Raw genomic sequence first — 14611 nt, forward strand, 5'->3', positions numbered from 1 at the left:
ATCCCCCTTGTGGGGTGGTACTATGCTTACTGGCCAAGGCAGAGATATCGAAACTTCACTTACACAATTCGACCTCTGCCTCTTAAATAATGGGGCTGCCACACATTTCAGTGTGGCTCATGGTAGTTACTCAACCACTAATTTATCAATTTGCAGCCCAGGACTTCTCCCATCTATCCACTGGAGAGCACATGACGACCTGTGTGGTAGTGACCACTTCCCCATCTTCCTGTCACTGCCCCAGCATCAGGCACATGGACAGCTGCCTAGATGGGCTTTGAACAAGGTGGACTGGGGAATTTTCACCTCGGCTGTAACCGCTGAATCTTCCCCACACAGTAACATCGATGTGACGGTTGAGCAGGTGACTAGCACAATTGTTTCTGCGAAAGAAAATGCGATCCCTCACTCTTTAGGGTGCCCGAGATGTAAGGCAGTCCCTTGGTGATCACCGGAAGTCACTGAATCAATTAAGGAGTGTCGGCGAGCTCTACAGTGCCATAAGAGGCACCCTTCCCTGAAGCACCTCATAGCCTTTAAACGGTTCCGTGCCCGTGTTCGCTACCTTATCAAACAACAGGAGGAGTGTTGGGAGAGGTACGTCTCCACCATTGCCGTGTGGCAGCTTTTCCAAGTCTGGGCAAAGATCAAACGTCTTTTCAGGTACCAGGCCCCAACAGCCGTCCCCAGTGTTACCATAAATGACGAGTTATGTACAGACGCAAACGCGATTGCTGAGCACTTTGCTCGAGCTTCTGCGTCAGAGAATTACCCCATAGCCTTTTGCATAGTCAAACGGCGGCTGGATGGAAATGTCCTCCCATTCACTACATGCTGCAGTGAATCCTATAACGCCCCATTTACAGAGTGGTAGCTCCTCTGTGCCCTTGCACATTACCCCGACACAGCTACTAGGCCTGATCGCATCCATAGCCAGATGATTAAACATCTCTCATCTGACCACAAGCGACATCTTCACATCATCTTCAACCGGATGTGATGCGATGGCGTCTTTCCATCACAATGGCGGGAGAGCACCATCATTCCGGTGCTCAAACCCGGTAAAAACCCGCTTGATGTGGATAGCTATTGGCCCACCAGCCTCACTGTTTTTTGTAAGCTGCTGGAACATATGGTATGTCGGCGGTTGGGTTGGGTCCTGGAGTCACGTGGCTTGCTGGCTCCGTGTCAGGGCGGCTTCCGCCAGGGTTGCTCTACCACTGATAAACTTGTGTCCGTCAAGTCTGCCATCCGAATAGCCTTTTCCAGATGGCAGCACCTAATTGCCGTCTTTTGTGACTTACGTAAATAATACGACACGACTTGGCGATATCATATTGTTGCCACATTGTATGAGTGGGGTCTCCGGGGACCACTCCCTATTTTTATCCAAAACTTCCTGTCACTCCATACTTTCCATGTCCAAGTTGGTGACTCCCATAGTTCCATCCATACCCAGGAGAATGGAGTCCCGCAGGGCTATGTATTGAGTATCTCTCTATTTTTAGTGGCCATTAACGGTGTAGCAGCAGCTTTCGGGCCTTCTGTCTCACTTTCTCTGTATGCAGATGACTTCTGCATTTCGTACTGCTGCTACAAGATGCAGTCATGGGCACTAGCCCACAGCTCCCAGTTTTCAGCCGCAAAGTCGCTTGTCATGCACTTCGGTTGGCATCGTACCATTCATCCGGAACCCACACTACCTTAATGACAATCCACTCACTGTAGTGGATACATATCAATTCCTAGGACTGGTTTTCAATGCTCGATTGACTTGGCTCCATCAGCTGAAGCAGAAATGCTGGCAGCACCTCAATGCCCTCCATTGCTGGAGCAACACCAATTGGGGTGCAGATCGCTGTACGCTTGGCTGCAGCTTCGTCTGGTCCTTTTGTGCGGCCCTAAGCACTCTGTTAACCCTGCCCCACTCCGCTGTCACTTCCTCTCGATTCTTGACGTGTTCCGGGGCTCTGAAGTGGTTTACACCAACAGCTCTATGGCTGATGGTCATGTATGGTTTGCGTATGATCATGGATGACATACTAAACAGCAGTCCTTCCCAGATGGCTGCAGTGTTTTCACTACAGAGCTGGCGGCTATATCTTGTGCTCTTGAGTACATCCGCTCATGCCCTGGGGAGTTGGTTGGTTGGTTGGTTTGGGGAAGGAGACCAGACAGCGTGGTCATCAGTCTCATCGGATTAGGGAAGGATGGGGAAGGAAGTCGGCCGTGCCCTTTCAGAGGAACCATCCTGGAATTTGCCTGGAGTGATTTAGGGAAATCAAGGAAAACCTAAATCAGGATGGCCGGACGCGGGATTGAACAGTTGTCCTCCCGAATGCGAGTCCAGTGTCTAACCACTGCGCCACCCCACTCCCCTCAGGAGTCATTTCTCCTGTGTACTGACTCATTGAGCAGCCTACAAGCTATTGACCAGTGCTACCCTCACCACCCTCTGCTAGCATCCATTCAGGAGTCCATCTATGCCCTGGAACAGTCCCACCATTCCGTGGTGTTTGTGTGGACCCGAGGACATGTCTGAATCCCCGGCAACGAACTTGCCGACACGCTGGCCAAACAGGCGACGCAGAAACCACTTCTGGAGATAGGCATCTCCCAAGCTGACCTGCGTTCTGTCTTACACCGCAGGGTTTTCCAGCTTTGGGAGATGGAATGGCACAACAGTATGCACAACAAACTGTGTGTCATTCAGTAGACTATGAATGTGTGGAAGTCTTCCATGCAGGCCTCTCGCAGAGAATCAGTTGTCCTCTGCCGGCTCTGCATTGGCCATACGTGGCTAACGCACGGTTACCTACTCCGTTGTTAGGACCCACCGTAGTGTCGCTGTGGCTCCCAAATGACAGTCGTCCACCTCTTGCTGGACTGCTCACTTTTAGCCGCTCTGCGGCAGACTTTTAACTTTCCCAGCACCCTGCCTTCGGTGTTGGGTGACAATGCCTCCACAGCAGCTTTAGTTTTACGTTTTATCCAGGAGAGTGGGTTTTATGCTTCTGTGTAGGTTTTAGTGCATGTCCTTTGTCCCTCGTGTGTCCTCCACCCTAGTGCTTTTAGGTACTCTTTTGTTCCTTTCAGTGTTCGTTGCCTTCCCTTCATTATTATGGCTTTTCCTTTCTTTCCGTTTTGTGTTACATGTTCCGTCCATTTTTCCCTCACACTTGTGGCATTGTTTTATTAGGAACAAGGGACCGATGACCTCTTAGTTTGGTCTCTTCTCCCGCCTTTAAACCAACCAACCAACATAAAGGGGAAATGTTAGTAAATATATCAAAGTTCTTGACCTTTTTTTTTTACTCTGTATCCCAATAAACTTTGGACATACATAGATTACATACTTGTTAAGCCATTTGGTACGGTGAACTTCTGTATAAGTCGGGAGTGAATGTGCTGCTCAGGCAGTGGACTGCTGCAGCAGCCCGTGCCGCCCAGCCAGTGGACTACTGTAGCAGTTCACCTCGCATCATATTTGTCCACATCACTACGCTCGACTTGACCTATGCAGCATCTAGTGAGTTTGTTCAAAACCTGTAGTTGACAATATAGTCACTAGATGGCAGTTGCATTCAGTTTCAAAGCTTTGGTTTCACTTGAGTTGCACTGCTAATCTCCCGCCTTGTTTTGTAAGCTGAAGTGAGTTTTGTTAATCTCAGTTAGTTTGTACTAGAAGTGATATGGCAGATAAGAGATATACTGTGGAGGAAGTTCTCCTCTCATACCGGATAGTGACTTTGAAGATGAAAGCAACTCATTGTCAGAATCTGATGAACGTGAAACACCTATTGTAGCTGCTGCTACATCAGAGACATGTGCTACTCCAGCTGTTCCAGTGACATCCCCAGACTTGGATTGGTGCACGGACAGACATACAATATCAAAAATGTGTGATTTGTATAGATATTTTCCCAAATAAATATATAGGATAAAGTCTAATAATTGTGATAACACTAAGAGTGTGGAAGCAGGACAGAGCAGTGCCGTAGGGAGCGCGAAAAATGCGCCGTACAGCGGGCACGGCTGGGCTCGACTGACGCTCATCCGCAGCGCGTGACGCAACACTCGAGTGCCGGCATGAAAGGGTTAAGTATATACAATGCCACAAACAAAAAATTAGTACACCTGGGAAGACAAATAGACGTTGATCCAATGATGACATATGCCAACTGGGGGTAATAAATTAACTGATAATGATTTCAATGACGTCTGCTAACAGACAGCATGGTGGCGTAGCTACCAGAGTGCCACCTGTGTTCCCTTTAATAGGGAATGCTCACAACCAGAAGGCTCAACGTGGTGCAAACGTATGAAGCAAGTGGGAAACCATGCCATAGAGACGCATCCGTGCTTCCTACAGCCAACTGAGTAAGTCTGAAAGAGGTCAAATTGTGGCCCGAGTGGTGGAACGGTCATTTCAGAGAATTGCCCTGCAAGTTGGATGTGCTGTGTCAGTGGTCACTTGAATATTGTCTCACCCATAGATGAGGTTCTGGACACCCACGAAGCACAGATGTCTGCCAGAAACGTTGTACTGCAAGGGCAGCAGTGGCAGGTTGTACAGCTACCACAGCATAGTTAAAAGGGCTTGTGAGCCCAGCTGTGTCAACATAAACTGTTGTGAACCAGTTATAGCAGTGGGACTATGGGCATACACACCTCTAGCCCACCTTCTGCTCACGCCATTGCACTGACGTGGATGGCTTGACTGGTGTCACCAGAGAATCACTCGGAAGATTGAATGATGCTCCATAATCTTCAGCGATGAAATTAGGTTCTGCATGCATGCAAGTGAAGGTAGTTCACACATACAATGTAGGCCTGATGAACACTGCCCTGTAGAGTGCATTCGTCCCAGCCCTTACAGTACGGGGTGTGATAAGCTACAACTCTAATTCATCCTTGATATTTCTGGGTGCTAACGAGTGCTCAGTACTTGCAGAATGTTATTAGACACATTCTTCTGCCATTATTACAACAGAAAGGTGGTGAGTTATTCCAACAGGACAGTGCTCAGCCTGTGAAATTCGACTTGCTCTGCAAGACTTGCAGCAACCTCCCTAGCCAACACGATCTCCGGACTTGTCTCAAATCGACCACATGCGGGATATGATGGACAAGAAGTGACTCGTGCGACTCATCGACCAACTCTTTGAGAATGTCGTGAAGCCTTCAATTCAGAGGACCAGACAGGAAGATAGCCTATAATAATGTGGACAACTATTACTTTCCTGCCAATTACTTCGATAACATTCTTAAGTGTGAACCAGCTGATACACTATTTACTTATTAGTCAGACATTCAACCACCAATCAAAGAAATGATAGACGTCGTCCAGTGCTTAAAAACAATAAAGCATATGGGGCAGACTCAGTAGTAGTTGATTTATGGAAGCAAACTGAAGATTCCCTGTAAGCAAGTTGATATATTACAAAGCATTTGGGAGACTGAGGCATTACCTAGTGATTGGACTCCAGCTGCAGTTTATCCCTTGCACAAGGAAGGAGTCTTGATGACATCAATAATTGTTGAAGGATTTTGCTGATAAATGCCACAAACAAGATTTTCTCCGAGGCCATATTAAATCAGTTGAAGCCCAATTAGGCACCCAACTAGAATACCTGAGAGCATTCAGAAAACAACACTCTTGCACTGAATGGGTATTCAACCAGAAGTCAGTGCTTCAACAAGTGAAAATGGCTGGTAAGAAATATGTCACCATCTTTGTTGATTTTAAGGCAGTCTGTGACTTGATGGGCAGGCTTACTTTCATGAAAATCTTGCAGGAATCAGGAATGGACAGCAAGACCCATGATATTATTCAGCAGACCTTAAACAACTCATAAAATAAGGGAAAGACAACCACTCACCTATAGCGGATCAATGTGTGTAGCACGATAGCACATAACAAAAAACAGCATTCACACTATATCCACGAAACAACATGGTTTTAGAAACTCAGCTTGCCTCTTTCTCACATAATATACTGCTGACTATGGATTAATGGCAACAGGAAGATTGTGAGTTTATTGTTTTGGTTTTTTTGGGCGCAAAACTGCTATGGTCATTAGCGCCCGGTCTGTAACTTATGAAAAGGTAAAAAACCAAAATGGAAACCAGCAGCAATGGGAACGAAACTCAAAAAATTGGAGAAACTAAAAGCAGATGGAAAGCTTAAAAAACCACTACAGAAAGGGGTCGGTTGTCCCCAAAAAGAGCTTCAAATGACTGACGTCATCTCACTGGCACTAATAAACTCGAGAACGTGATCGGCTGAGCGCGTGTCATCTGCTAAAATGGACAATATTTTAGGCAATAGCTGTAGACGGGCACGTAATGGAGTAAAATAGGGCCACTCAAGTAAAAGGTGTCTTACCGTCCACAGCTGAGAGCAGTGGGGACAAAGTGGGGGAGGATCGCCGCTTAAAAGACGTCGATGGCTAAAAAGACAGTGCCCTATCTGGAGTCCAGTTAAAATTACCTCCTCCCGACGACGCGTTCGGGAGGAAGAGGTCCAAGCACAGGGAAGAGCTTTCACGTCCCGCAATTTATTATGTGGAAGTGTCAACCAATGTGCATGCCATAAAAGAACAACACGACGACATAAAACACTCCGTAGATCGGCGAAGGGAATCGTGCAAATAGCTGGCTGAAGAAGAGAGACTGCAGCCTCGGCCGCTATATCGGCCGCCTCATTTCCACAGATACCAACGTGTCCTGGGATCCAGAGGAACGTCACCGAGACGCCCCCCAAGTGGAGCAAGTGGAGGCAGTCCTGAATCCGATGGACCAGGGGGTGGACAGGGTAGAGAGCTTGGAGACTGAGGAGAGAGCTGAGAGAATCTGAACAGATAACATACTGTATCCGCTGATGGCGACAGAAGTATTGGACAGCCTGGAGAACAGTGTAAAGCTCCGCAGTATAAACTGAACACTGGTCGGGAAGCTGAAATCGATTTGGGGTGTCGCCAACAATATAGGCACTCCCTACACCAAACGATGTTTTTGAGCCGTCAGTGTAAATAAATGTGGCTTCCTTCATTTGTGCACATAGAGCAGAAAATGCCCGACGATAAACAAGTGAAGGGGTACCATCCTTGGGAAACTGACAAAGGTCACGGAGCAGGCAGGTCCGGGGACAGAGCCAAGGTGGTGCTGTACCCCAAGTTGTCAAGAAAGTTTTAGGAAAGCGGAAGGAAAGAGAATGGAGCAGTCGACGGAAGCGGACTCCCGGTGGTAGTGGGGAGGAAGGGCGGCCTGCATACCCTAAATCCAAGGAGGCGTCGAAAAAAATGTCACGGGCCGGATTAGCAGGCATGTAAGACAAATGGCTAGCATAACGACTGAAAAGGACAGCTCGCCGATTGGACAGCGGAGGTTCAGCAGTCTCAGCATAAAAGCTTTCGACAGGGCTGGTGTAAGATTGTGAGTGGCTCGTAGGCTTCTTGAGTTATAGAATCCAGTATGCTATCCTTGACTGTGTGTGTGTTCATCTGAGACAAGGGTATCATCAAGTGTGTCCTTGGAAAGTGTGGTAAGACAGCTGTTATTCTCCATATACAGAAGTGATCTGGTGCACTGGGTGGGAAGCAATCTGTGGTTGTTTGCTGCCACTGCTGTGAAATGCTGGAAGGTATCAAAGCTGAGTGGCTGCAGGAGGATACAATATGACTTAGACAAAATTTCTGGCTGGTGTGGTGAACAGTAGCTAACTCTAAATGTAGAAAAATTTAAGTTAATGCAGATGAGTAGGAAAAACAAACCTGTAATATTTGGTTACATTGTTATTAGTGTTCTGCTTGATGACTGTCATTTAAATAACTAGGCATAATGTTGAAAAGTGATATGAAATGGGATGAGCATGTGAGGAAGGTGGTAGGGAAGGCAAATGGTTAACTTTGACGGAATTCTAGGAAAGTGTAGTTCATCTGTAAAGGAGACTATGTACAGAATGCTAGTGCAACCTGTTCTTGAGTGCTGCCTGAGTGTGTGGAATCTGTATTAGGTCAAATTAAATTCAGAGGCGGGCTCCTAGATTTGTTACTGGTAAATTGAAACAACACGCAGGTACCAAGGAGATGTTTCAGGAGCTCTAATGGGAATCCACAGAGGGAAGACAACGTTCTTTTTGAGGAAAGATGCGAGAAATTAGGGTTTATATGGAGGCATAAAGACAGTTGTTTTTCCCTTGCTCTATTTGTGAGTGGAACAGGAAAGGAAATGATGTAGTGGTACAAGGCACCCTCAACTACATGCTGAAAGCGGATTGCAGAGTATCAATGTTGATGTAGCTCTTACACCACACCACACTAGCTTTCAAGCACCCATGGCTATGGCAAGACTATTTACTGATAATTAGTCTTGCTGTGGCCACAGGAGTGTGCATTTGCTTGTCTGTGTGACTGTGTGTACTATTGCTAGAAAAAGCTAGTGTGAATTCTCTGTTTTCTGTTATGTGTTACTGTGCTCCATGAATCAATCTACTGTAGCTAAGTGGTTGCCTTCCCTAATTTTACATAATGCTCCATCCAGGAATTTCCATTATTGTTAGACTTAAAGCAATACTATATTATGAGCAAGGAGCACTTTAAAGAAATTTTGGAATCAAGACATGGAGATGATATCTTCCCTCTCATCTTTAATTGGTGCTGGAAGTAGTAATAAGAGAGCGATGAAAGGAATTAGCTAGACAATGGCTTCAAGACGGTATCTCTTTGATGCGCAGGTGCAGTGGGCACCACATTGACTTCCTGGCATTTGCTGATGATGTAGCTCTTCTATCTAATTCAATAGGAACTTAAGTGAAACAGCCTAGTGCTCTCAGACAACAAACAACAACGGGAGGGCTAAATGCATCATTTGGAAAAACATAATACATCATGAACATCAGCAGGAAATTGAGAAAATCACAGGTTTAAATACCTGGAAAACAGCCTTCCTGAAAGAATAGCTATATCAACTTGAGTAAACGAGCTGTAACTGGCATATCGACTGACTGAGAGAACCTGTAACAAAAAGTCTCCATCCTGTAATACAAAAATGAAACACTACCAGTTATTCACCTACCATGAAGGCCTGTATGGTTCAGAATGTCTAGTACTCAACATGAAGGCTCTAAAAGACAAATTTGAAATCCAGGAGAGAAAGATGATAATGAAGATACAGTGACTGGTCAAGAAGGGAACAAAGATTTAAAAAATTGACCAAACCAGCAGCTCTACAACACTGTGGACAAAAAACACTCATACATATATAAGACTGTGGAGAGACATCTAGCCTTGTGTGGACACATCTACAAGTTGTTTCCCAGCAGATTGACTAGTCAGTTTCTCACATATTGGCAAAATAGAAAGACCCAGTCACAGTGGTTGACGAAAGTGATAAAAGATCTGCAATACTGAAAGATGCCAGAAATCTCAAGAGAATACTTGAGGAATTGAGGTTCTAGGACAAAACACCTCTGGACAATGGGGAGGAAGGAAAACACAGCCAGAGGATGCACAGCTGCTGGTGAACATCAAAACCCTCTCCATACTCAACAGTTGAATGTTATGGTCCATAGTTGGTGTACACAAAATAAGAAGAAACAGAATATCTACTGACACACAATCAATTATTGATGACATTATTTAATTGGATAGTTGAAAATCATTCTTTCCTTCTCATCCCATACGGTAAGTCTCCCCTGACAGTTCTAGCTGACTTTCCCAAAATCTACACCTTTTCCTAGACCTCTCCAGTCCTTTTCATTCACCCTTCTTCCTTCCTCTTCAACCCTTCTGTCTGAAGAAGGAGTCACTAGGCCCGAAAGCTCGCCAATCACAACAGTCTTTTATGTGGGTGTTCTGCCGCCACTTGTGTGTGTGTGTGTGTGTGTGTGTGTGTGTGTGTGTGTGTGTGTGTGTACGTACACAGACACCAGTTTCTAATATTCATGCAGGCTGTTGCATATATTCTCCGACTGGATTTATGGTTGAAAATATGTACTCATTGAAAAGGAACAGTGCTATCATCGTAAGACACCATTTGCATGCTGGCTATCAAAAGTCCATCAGTTCAAACACCAGTATCTGCGGACCCAAGGGGTAGTGTCAACAAGGCACTATGCCCTCTCCAGCAATGTCATAAAGGACACCAACGACAGCACTCGGGAGACAGTTCTTCAGCGCAGACCGTCTCCCCAGTTTGACTGCTCAGCTCCATGGGACAGCATCAGCCAACATCATAGTTAGTTAGGTCTGCAAGCACAGCTAGAAATTAGTTTACTGTTGAGTTGACAAAAGACTTTATTCAGAAGTTGAAAATGTTTTCTGTATTCTATGTGGCTTCTTCTCGAAAGATAAGTAGATTTGTTTGATTATACAATCACGGCGCTGTCTATTGATATTCTGTAGTATGCTCAGCTGCCCTGATCTGTCTCCTGCTTCCTAGTCTATGAATTACTGTTGTGATCTCCCAAAATACAACAGGAACTACATTGTAGTAAACAGGTAAGAATCAGTTAGAAGAAGTAGTCATTAACCAAGGCATGAGACAAGGGTGTAGACTGTTCTTTTGACATTTAGATCAACTTCATTCTTCGTAAAGAGAAATATAAATTAAACAAAGGACTTAAGATAGTGATTGATGAGCACATGAATACACATCTGTTTGCGGAATATCGTTTTTGTTCAAAGGCATGAAGATTACCTCCGTATATCAGCTGATTGAAATGTGCAAGGAATACAAATTAAAAGTTTCTGGCACTAAAACAAAAATGATGACATTCTGAGGAAAATATTCAGTCAGACCAAAAATTATTTTAGATGATTCTGTTTTAGAACAGGTTTCCCAAAACTCTTACTTTGGTTGTGATATAAGATTTGACTTTGACTCTGACATTGAGAATGAAATACTCAAATTCCGTAATGTCTGTGGTACCATTAGTAGCACATCAGGCCATGAAGTACATAAGACCAACGTGGAATTCTATAAAGTGATGGTAGCTCCTGTCTTAACCTATGAAAGCCAAAAACAAATAATTATTACAGTACTAAGTAGGTTAACTGAAAAAAGAGTGGTGTGAATCATGATAGTGTTACACTGCTACGGGCACACTTACAATTTGTCCCGGTGCACGAACCTTCGGGTAAAGTCTGGTGCCGGCGGGTCAGTGCTGCGGCCATAGCAACATCAAAAGTACTGGAGCAGAAGCACCTGGAACCCTCTGCCTGCCTCGCGTTGCCTTGACACTTCAAGACATTATGATAATGCGGCTATATAAAGCCCACCCTGCTGTAGCAGTCATTCAGTGTGGATAGTTTCATGGTGAGGTTATGCTGTGAAGTGGTTTATGTGCAATAATGTCTATTGACTCTGGCAGAAGCACTCTAAAGTTTATAGATGATTACAGACAAAAAAAAGTTGTATGAGATGCCAGTTCTGAAGATTATTTGAACAAAATCTGAGATGTATTGGCCTGTGCATCATATATTATATAAAAAGTTCTGATCACAATTCTGTAACAAATAAGATACCATAAGTTTTGAAATATGAAAACTGAGAAGAATAAGCCAAAAATTTATGAAAAGTCTGTATGAAAACTGTGGACAAATACTCATGTTATGGCAACTTCAGGACACAACAACTGAGGAGCCTGGCATCTGAACACAAGAACTGATGGAGTGTGTGTAGCTCCTCTACAAACTACTAAAAATAGAAAAGAAGCACATTGATGATGCAAAAAACACAGAACTTAAAAACACAACCTCCATTCTAGTGGCTTCTGGCATAAATGAAATTCTGAAATTTGTCGAGCCCGAGTATATTAATCTACACATCATATTTCATGATTAAATACAAATGACCCATTGAAAGTAAATCACGTTTTTATTTGTTTATTCATGTTCCTTTGATCTAGTATGCAAGAGAACTGCATGGATACTGAACAAGTCATAATTATACATGAGAACAATACTTATAGATGCTAATAGATACAAATTGTAATATTATATAGGAACAAAATATGCTAATAATTACAAGGTTAGGCATTTCCTACAGTGAAAAGAGGTATAAAACAATCAAATAATAAATTACAATTATTCCACATTATAAGTTACAAATTTTATAGAATTGAAATGCTTTGTTTTGAACAAAAAAAAGAATAAATAATTCAAATGAGTATATAAGTCGCCAGTTACTAGCTAACAAAACTTTATTGCCAGCCTTATCACTATAGTTTCCCAAGCAGAAAATCTAAAATCTCATTGTCACCTCCTCCTGAAATTTGTGGCAAAACAGTGTCATCCCTTTATATTTCTCGACCTCTGTTGTTTATGTACTGCTTTACCTACAGTCGCTTTTGTGTTTTCTTCTTCTGTTGCCTTTTCACCACAATAAACACAACACAAGCTCCCAAGCAAATGAAGGAATTCATAGCAGACTGCTTGTGCAATGAAGCAACATGTGCACTTGAGAATGCCCATGTGTACATCCATTCTTTCCACAAATTTTTGTGCATGCCCTTTCATTCCCATGCATCTGCGACTGCACACAACAAAAAGAGGCATAGTGTTGACATACCTTCAAGTGTTTGTCCAGCAGTAGCAAGCAATAAGAATATCATGTAAAGCAGTGAAGTCACCAGTGTATTGATGTATTTATTAATAGACTTTTAACCTGTGATGAAACTTCACAGAGTACACCATTTTGAGCCACACTCAAGGCATCCAAAGTCAAGTGCCGGCACACCAGTCAGGAATGATAGATGGCTGTGAGAAGACATCAGCCAATCGCACGGTGATTGACCCCTCTCCAAGACAACAACGCGACAGCAGTGGCCGCTATGTGAAGAAGACATAAGCACTGCTTCTGACTGGTGACTACTACCGAACAGGCCTCAGAAGGCCCATATCTCTAACGTCCATCAGTTGTAGAATTTTGGAACACGTATTGTCCACGAGACTCAGAGGGCCATAGACACGGGTTCACAGGTAGATGCCGTGTTTCTTAACTTCCGCATGACGTTCGATACAGTTCCCCACAGTCGTTTAATGAACAAAGTAAGAGCATATGGACTATCAGACCAATTGTGTGATTGGATTGAAGAGTTCCTAGATAACAGAACGCAGCATGTCATTCTCAATGGAGAGAAGTCTTCCGAAGTAAGAGTGATTTCAGGTGTGCCGCAGGGGAGTGTCATAGGACCGTTGCTATTCACAATTTACATAAATGACCTGGTGGATGACATCGGAAGTTCACTGAGGCTTTTTGCAGATGATGCTGTGGTGTATCGAGAGGTTGTAACAATGGAAAATTGTACTGAAATGCAGGAGGATCTGCAGCGAATTGACGCATGGTGCAGGGAATGGCAATTGAATCTCAATGTAGACAAGTGTAATGTGCTGCGAATACATAGAAAGATAAATGCCTTATCATTTAGCTACAAAATATCAGGTCAGCAACTGGAAGCAGTTAATACCATAAATTATCTGGGAGTACGCATTAGGAGTGATTTAAAATGGAATGATCATATAATGTTGATCGTCGGTAAAGCAGATGCCAGACTGAGATTCATTGGAAGAATCCTAAGGAAATGCAATCCGAAAACAAAGGAAGTAGGTTACAGTACGCTTGTTCGCCCACTGCTTGAATACTGCTCGGCAGTGTGGGATCCGTACCAGATAGGGTTGATAGAAGATATAGAGAAGATCCAACGGAGAGCAGCGCACTTCGTTACAGGATCATTTAGTAATCGCGAAAGCGTTACGGAGATGATAGGTAAACTCCAGTGGAAGACTCTGCAGGAGAGACGCTCAGTAGCTCGGTACGGGCTTTTGTCAAAGTTTCGAGAACATACCTTCACCGAAGAGTCAAGCAGTATATTGCTCCCTCCTACGTATATCTCGCGAAGAGACCATGAGGATAAAATCAGAGAGATTAGAGCCCACACAGAGGCATACTGACAATCCTTCTTTCCACGAACAATACGAGACTGGAATAGAAGGGAGAACCAATAGAGGTACTCAAGGTACCCTCCGCCACACACCGTCAGGTGGCTTGCGGAGTATGGATGTAGATGTAGATGTAGATGTACTGATCTGCCACCGTGTGTTTTCCACAGCCTACAGGCATCAGTGGATGTGGATATGGAGGGGCATGTGATCAGCACACCTTATGAGACTGGAGATACTACTTCTCAATCAAGTAGCTCCTCAGTTTGCCTCACAAGGGCTGAGAGCACCCCACTTGCCAACAGCGCTCGGCAGAATGGATGGTCACCCATCCAAGTTCTAGCCCAGCCCGACAGCGCTTAACTTCGGTGATCTGACGGGAACCGGTGTTACCACTGCCGCAAGGCCGTTGGCTTCTGACTGCTGGTGGCCCAGTTCAATAGCAGCTTCAAAATTAGGCACTTGGATAGAAGCATCAATGCTAGTTACTTTCAGTATCTTGGTTGCAGTATCTTGGTCATGTCTTACACAGTCAAGGTGTACATCCTCTTCAGTCACATTTGTTAGCCATGTGGGACCTGCAGCTCCTCGCACTGTGATGGAATTGCAGTCAGTCTTAGGACAAATGAACTATTATATTCTGTTCATATCAAATGCTGCACAAATCC

At 44.3% G+C, this 14611-nt stretch overlaps 1 pseudogene; it reads right to left on the bottom strand.

Moving 5' to 3' along the window:
* Positions 1 to 14239: 14239 nt before the first annotated feature.
* Positions 14240 to 14357, bottom strand: LOC126106932 (5S ribosomal RNA; annotated as a pseudogene).
* Positions 14358 to 14611: the final 254 nt, after the last annotated feature.

The sequence above is a fragment of the Schistocerca cancellata genome, chromosome 10, assembly GCF_023864275.1.
Source record: "Schistocerca cancellata isolate TAMUIC-IGC-003103 chromosome 10, iqSchCanc2.1, whole genome shotgun sequence".
Taxonomy (NCBI): domain Eukaryota; kingdom Metazoa; phylum Arthropoda; class Insecta; order Orthoptera; family Acrididae; genus Schistocerca; species Schistocerca cancellata.